The sequence below is a fragment of the Nerophis ophidion genome, linkage group LG26 (genome assembly GCF_033978795.1).
Source record: "Nerophis ophidion isolate RoL-2023_Sa linkage group LG26, RoL_Noph_v1.0, whole genome shotgun sequence".
Lineage (NCBI taxonomy): Eukaryota > Metazoa > Chordata > Actinopteri > Syngnathiformes > Syngnathidae > Nerophis > Nerophis ophidion.
Window position 1 is genome coordinate 32,715,767 of NC_084636.1, and position 7,735 is coordinate 32,723,501.

General features: G+C 34.5%; 1 protein-coding gene and 1 pseudogene across 2 annotated transcripts in view; both read left to right on the forward strand.

Annotated features, from left to right (window-relative positions):
* Window positions 1-5,803, forward strand: part of LOC133543794 (PI-PLC X domain-containing protein 1-like) — a 54,361-nt pseudogene extending 48,558 nt beyond the window's left edge.
* The window catches only part of LOC133543404 (uncharacterized), a 428,419-nt gene that overhangs the window by 311,751 nt on the left and 108,933 nt on the right, over window positions 1-7,735 (forward strand). The gene's annotated exons all lie outside the window — the stretch shown is intronic.

The following is a 7,735-nucleotide window of genomic DNA, read 5'->3' on the forward strand; positions in this document are numbered from 1 at the left end:
ATGTTACTGTATTAGTATTTGTATCATGTTTTGTGTCTGCAGGAGGGTTTTGTCACTTTAAAAAGGGGCGTGGTGTGTTATAACACATCAAAATAAATGATACAAACAAATCTACTAATCAAAATATTATTAAAAATTCAATAAATGTTACTGTATTTGTATTATTTTGGTTAATAGATTTTTTTGTAACGTTCATTTTGATGTGTTTTAACACACCACGCCCCTTTTTAAAGTGACAAAACCCTCCTGCAGACACAAAAACATGTGAAATAAACACAAATACAGTAACGTTTATTGATTTTTTTAACGTTTATTTCACATGCTTTTGTGTCCACTGTTTTGTCACTTTAAAAGGGCGTGGTGTACTAAATTAAAAAAATAAACGTTACAAAATATAATCAAAATACTAGAAATACAGTAATTTTTTTTGATTTTTTAATATTATTTTGATTCATAGATTTGTTTAATGTTCATTTTGATATGTTTTAACACACCACGCCCCTTTTTAAAGTGACAAAACCCTCCTGTAGACACAAAAACAAGTGAAATAAACACAAATACACAAATTTTTATTGATTTTTTAATGTTTATTTCACATGTTTTTGTGTGTACAGGAGGGTATTGTCACTTTAAAAAAGAGCGTGGTGTGTTAAAACATCTAAATAAATGTTACAAACAAATCTATAAATAAAAATATTGTAAAAAAATCAATAAACGTTACTGTATTTTGATTTATAGACTTTTTGAGACGTTTATTTTGATGCGTTCTAGTACACCACGCCCCTTTTTAAAGTGACAAAACTCTCCTGCAGACACAAAAACATGTGAAATAAACACAAATACACAAATTCTTATTGATTTTTTTATGTTTATTTCACATGCTTTTGTGTCTGCAGGAGGGTTTTGTCACTTTAAAAAGCGGCATGGTGTGTTAAAACATGAAAATAAATGTTTCAAATTAATCTATAAATAAATATAAAATAGAAAACCAATAAATTTTGCTGTCTTTGTGTTTATTTCAAATATTTTTGTATCTACAGGAGGCTATTGTCCATTTAAAAAGGGGCGTGGTGTGCTTAAACACATCTAAATAACATTACAAATTAATCTATAGATAAAAATCAATAAACGTTACAGTAGTTGTGTTTATTTCACATGTTTTTGTGTGTACAGGAGGGTTTTGTCACTTTAAAAAGGGGGCGTGGTGTGTTAAAACATCTAAATAAATGTTACAAACAAATCTATAAATCAAATTATTGTAAAAAATCAATAAACGTTACTGTATTTTGATTTATAAACTTTTTGAGACGTTTATTTTGATGCATTTTAGTACACCACGCCCCTTTTTAAAGTGACAAAACTCTCCTGCAGACATAAAAACATGTGAAATAAACACAAATACACAAATTTTTATTGATTTTTTTATGTTTATTTCACATGTTTTTGTGTCTACAGGAGAGTTTTGTCACTTTAAAAAGGAGCGTGGTGTTTTAATACTTCAAAATAAAGGTTTCATCATTAAAATAAACGTTAAAAAAATCTACGAATCAAAATAATATTTAAAAAAAACATTACTGTATTTGTATTCTTTTGGTTTGTAGATGTTTTTGTAACGTTTATTTTAATGTGTTTAAACACACCGCGTGGTGTTTTAAAACTTCAAAATAAAGGTTTCACATTAAAATAAAGGTTAAAAAAATCTATGAATCAAAATCATTTTTAAAAAAATCAATAAACATTACTGTATTTGTATTATTTTGGTTTATAGATTTTTTTGTAACGTTTATTTTGATGTGTTTTAACACCACGCTCCTTTTTAAGGTGACAAAAACCCTCCTGCAGACACAAAAACATGCAAAAGAAACACTTTATGATTTTTTTATGTTCATTTCACATGTTTTTGTGTCCACTGGAGGGTTCTGTCACTTTAAAAAGGGGCGTGGTGTGTTCAAACACATTAAAGTAAATCAACATAACTATATTTGTGTTTATTCCACATGTTTTTGTGTCTCCAGGAGGATTCTTCGTCACAGGAATCAACCTGACCGGGCACCTGAAGTACATCTGCACACACCCCACGTGTCCCTCAAAGACTTGGTGACATCCAGCAAGCCCACCATCCTGAGTTGGGTCCGAGGTCAATCCCCCGGCAGCAGAGCGGGAGTCTCCTCAACATCATCGCCGGGGACTTCATCACGGACACACACTTCACACAAACCGTGGTGGCGCTCAACGACAAACTGCTGCAACAACACTGAATGGTGGACATCACAACAAACCATGAACTTCATATTTTAACTGTAGGGAAAAACAAAACACTCCAATACTTGAAGTAGCTTCTCTGGTGATGCAACACTTTTAGGCCAGGAGGCGACCAAGCAATAGCCGGACAGGTGATGATGTCATGTTGTTGTTTTTCACATACTAAGCACACAAACCTACCTTTCTATCGCATGCTAGAAAACACCTTGACTTTACTTACGCTGCACCACCGTGCCTGAAGAAATGCACCTTTTTCTATAAAATGCCCACTTTGACACGTCCTGAAAGAGCAGCGGTACGTGACACGTGCTAACTGTTAGCATGCTAATGTGAAAGTGCTAACTTTTTCCAGACAATTTTGCAGCTAAACACCCGAGTCGTAGAAACTTGGTACTTGACACATGCCAATTTTGATGCTAAACACCCGAGTCGTAGACCTTGGTACTTGACATATGCTGTTAGCATGCTAACGTTAGCGTGCGAACTTTTCAGACAATTTTGCAGCCGAACACCTCAGAGTCATAGAGCTGAGAAATTGACACATGCTAACTGTTAGCACGCCAACCTTTTTTGCCAATTTTGCAGCCAAACACCATGGAGTCATAGAGCTGAGTATTTGACACATGCTAACTGTTAGCATGCTAATGTTAACATGCTATCTTTTTCAGCCAATTTTGATGCTAAACACCCGAGTTGTAGACCTTGGTACTTGACATATGCTGTTAGCATGCCAAACTTTTCAGACAATTTTGCAGCCGAACACCTCAGAGTCATAGAGCTGAGAAATTGACACATGCTAACTGTTAGCATGCTAATGTTAGCATGCCAACCTTTTTTGCAAATTTTGCAGCCAAACACCATGGAGTCATAGAGCTGAGTATTTGACACATGCTAACTGTTAGCATGCTAATGTTAACATGCTATCTTTTACAGCCAATTTTGTAGCTAAACACCAGAGTCATAGAAACTTGGTACTTGACACATGCCAATTTTGATGCTAAACACCCAAGTTGGAGACCTTGGTACTTGACATATGCTGTTAGCATGCTAACGTTAGCATGCCGAACTTTTCAGACAATTTTGCAGCCGAACACCTCAGAGTCATAGAGCTGAGAAATTGACACATACTAACTGTTAGCATGCTAATGTTAGCATGCCAATTTTGCAGCCAAACACCATGGAGTCATAGAGCTGAGTATTTGACACATGCTAACTGTTAGCATGCTAATGTTAACATGCTATCTTTTTCAGCCAATTTTGATGCTAAACACCCAAGTTGTAGACCTTGGTACTTGACATATGCTGTTAGCATGCTAAACTTTTCAGACAATTTTGCAGCCGAACACCTCAGAGTCATAGAGCTGAGAAATTGACACATGCTAACTGTTAGCATGCTAATGTTAGCATGCCAACCTTTTTTGCAAATTTTGCAGCCAAACACCATGGAGTCATAGAGCTGAGTATTTGACACATGCTAAATGTTAGCATGCTAATGTTAACATGCATGTTAACATGCTATCTTTTACAGCCAATTTTGTAGCTAAACACCAGAGTCATAGAAACTTGGTACTTGACACATGCCAATTTTGATGCTAAACACCCGAGTTGTAGACCTTGGTACTTGACATATGCTGTTAGCATGCTAACGTTAGCATGCCAAACTTTTCAGACAATTTTGCAGCCGAACACCTCAGAGTCATAGAGCTGAGCAATTGACACATGCTAACTGTTAGCATGATAATGTTAACATGCTATCTTTTTCAGCCAATTTTGTAGCTAAACACCACTCATAGAAACTGGGTACTTGCCACATGCTGTCAGCATGCTACTTTTTAAGCTAACTTTGCAGCTAAACACGCGAGTCTCAGAACTTGGTATTTGACACATGCTGTTAGCATGCTAACTTTTTCCAGCCAAATATGCAGCTTAACACCTGAGTCATAGAACTTAGTACTTGACACATGCTGTTAGCATGCTAACGTTAGCATGCCAAACTTTTCAGCCAATTTTGCAGCCAAACACCTCGGAGCCATAGAGCTTGGTACTTGACACATGCTAACTGCTAGCATACTTTTCCAGCCAAATTTGCAGCTAAACACCCGAATCATAGTACTTGGTACTTGACATGCTGTTAGCATGCTAACATTAACATGACAACTTTTTTAACCAATTTTTCAGCCGAACACCTCAGAGTCATAGAGATTGGTATATGACACGTACTACTTGTTAGCATGCTAATGTAAACGCGTTAAGTTTTTCAGCCAAATTTGTAGTTAAACACCCGAGTCATAGTACTTGGTACTTGACACATGCTGTTAGCATGCTAACGTTAACATGACAACCTTTTTAACCGATTTTTCAGCCGAACACCTCAGAGTCATAGAGATCGGTATATGACACATACTACTTCTTAGCATGCTAATGTAAACGCGTTAAGTTTTTCAGCCAAATTTGTAGTTAAACACCCGAGTCATAGACCTTGGTACTTGACATATGCTGTTAGCATGCTAACGTTAGCATGCCGACCTTTGCAGCCAATTTTGTAGCCGAACACCTCAGAGCCATAGAGCTGGGTATTTGACACATGCTAACTTAACATGCTAATGTAAACGCGCTAACTTTTTAGGCCAGATTTGCAGCTAAACACCTGAGTCATAGAACTTGGTTCTTGACACATGCTGTTAGCATGCTAACGTTAACATGCTGACCTTTTCAGACAATTTTTCAGCTGAAAACCTCAGACTCATAGAGCTTGGTATTTGACACATGCTAACTGTTAACCCGCTAAGTTTTTCAGCCAAATTTGCAGCTAAACACCCAAGTCTTACAACTTGGTACTTGACACTTGACGTATGCTAACGTTAACATGCTGACCTTTTCAGACAATTTTGCAGCCGAACACCCCAGAGTCAGAGCTGGGTGTTTGACACATGCTAACTGTTACATGCTAATGTAAATGCGCTAAGTTTTTCAGCCAAATTTGCAGCTAAGCACCTGAGTCATAGATCTTGGTATATGACACATTCCGTTAGCATGCTAACATTAACATGCCGACCTTTTCGGCCAAACACCTCAGTCATAGAGCTTGGTATTTGACACATGCTAGCTGTTAGCATGCTAATGTTAACGCGCTAACTTTTTCAGCCAAATATGCAGCTAAACACCCGAGTCATAGAACTTGGTATTTCACACATGCTGTTAGCATGCTAACTTTTTCAGCCAATTTTGCATCCAAACACGCGAGTCATAGAACTTTGTACTTGACACATGCTGTTGGCATGCTAACTGTTAGTATGCTGACATTAACATGCTAACTTTTTCATTCAAATTTACACTTAAACACCCGAATCATAGCACTTGGTACTTGACACATGCTGTTAGCATGCTAACGTCAAACATGTCGACCTTTTTAGCTAATTTAGCATGTCAACATTACCATGCTAAGGTTTTGAGCTGGTTTCACAGAAGTTGGTACTTTTAGACACATGCTAACTGTTTAATCTGCTATATTAATGAGTAAAGTAATTTGCAAAAAAAAAAAGGCGTAAGCTAGCTAAGAGTTAGAGGCGCTAATCACCTACTAGCTAGAGACTTTAATCGCTGTTAGTGTAAATGCTAACATGAATACAAGACAAATGAATATCTGCTCGCTTTAAAAGCTTTACAAAATAATACAGTAGAACATGTTCCAAAAATAATATTGAAAATTAAAGTCTTGTGGATTTAAAAAATGAATAGAACTAGTTGAGTGTGTTTGTGTTATTCGTCTTTTTAAGGATATTAAAAGCCTTTTCACTTCGGTCACAATAATGCTAATATGACATTTTTATATTTTACATCCTTAATATTAACACAAAACGTTCATTTTTGGGTCAGCTTATGTTTTGGTGGTCGAATGTTCTTTTCATGAATGGGAATTGAAGAAAAAAAAAATTAGTTTTTACATTTTTAACTCTGAAAAAGAACACTGTTGGATTTTATTTTGAAAAATGTTTTAAACGACCGGATGAACGGTCCGTGTACCTTCTGTTCTATCTATTTCCAATTCTGAAACGCAAATAAAAAATAATAATTTTCGATTTTTGCTATTTATGGCAGATTTGAAAACAAACAGAAAAGGGTTAATTTTCGTTAAAATACGACCATCAAATTTTAGTTTGTGCTGTTTTCCTTTTATGGACTTTTTATTTCCAGATAAACACAAAAATCATATTCATTTTGATCTAAAATGTAAATATACGTATTTATTTGTGTGATGAGAAATTGAACCGGAAGCAGTATTTTTTTTAAGCTTTACCATGTTTTTAGCATAACGGTAACATCTTTGTTCAAAAATGTAAAAAAGTGTCATTTAATAGCTGTCCAACTTTTTTTTACAGAAAAGAACACTGTTGGATTTTATTTTGAAAAATGTTTTAAACGACCGGATGAACGGTCCGTGTACCTTCTGTTCTATCTATTTCCAATTCTGAAACACAAATAAAAAATAATAATTTTCGATTTTTGCTATTTATAGCAGATTTTAAAACCAACAAAAAAGGGTTAATTTTCATTAAAATACGACCATCAAATTTTAGTTTGTGCTGTTTTCCTTTTATGGACTTTTTATTTCCAGATAAACACAAAAATCCTATTTATTTTGATCTAAAATGTAAATACGTATTTATTTGTGTGATGACAAATTGAACCGGAAGCAGTATTTTTTTTTAAGCTTTACCATGTTTTTAGCGGTTCAAAAATGTAAAAAAGTGTCATTTAATAGCTGTCCAACTTTTTTTTTACAGAAAAGAAAATGGAAAAAAATGTTTTTTGATTTACATTTTAAATAGAATAAACAGAAAAAAACACAGACTTAAAAGGAAAAATAAAAATCCTTAAAAGCAAAACAGCACAAAGTAAAATTTTATGGCAACATTTTAATGAAAATCAACCCTTTTTTATTTTCAAATCTGCCACATAAAGTAGAAATTGAAAATTATTATCTTAATTGATATTTGTGTTTATCTGAGAAAAAATCATAATAGGGAAATAACACAAAACCCAATTTGATGGCAATATTTTCATGAAAATAAACCCGTTTTTTATTTATTTTAAAATCCGCCATATATACAAGAAATCGAGAAAGGGCCCTAATTTAGTTTTTTAATTTGTGTGTCAGAATCGGTAATAGAATGAACGTAAAGTACACGAATACCATAAACCATTTTGTTTTTCCAATTCCCATACATGAAAAGGAATATTCAATAAGTTACACCAGTGGTTCTCAAATTGGGGTACGCGTACCCCTGGGGGTACTTGAAGGTATGCCAAATGGTACGTGAGATTTTTTTTGTAATATTCTAAAAATAGCAACAATTCAAAAATCCTTTATAAATACATTTATTGAATAACACTTACACAAAATATTAATTTAAGTTCATAAAACGTGAAAAGAAATGCATCAATGGAATATTCAGTGTTGACAGCTAGATTT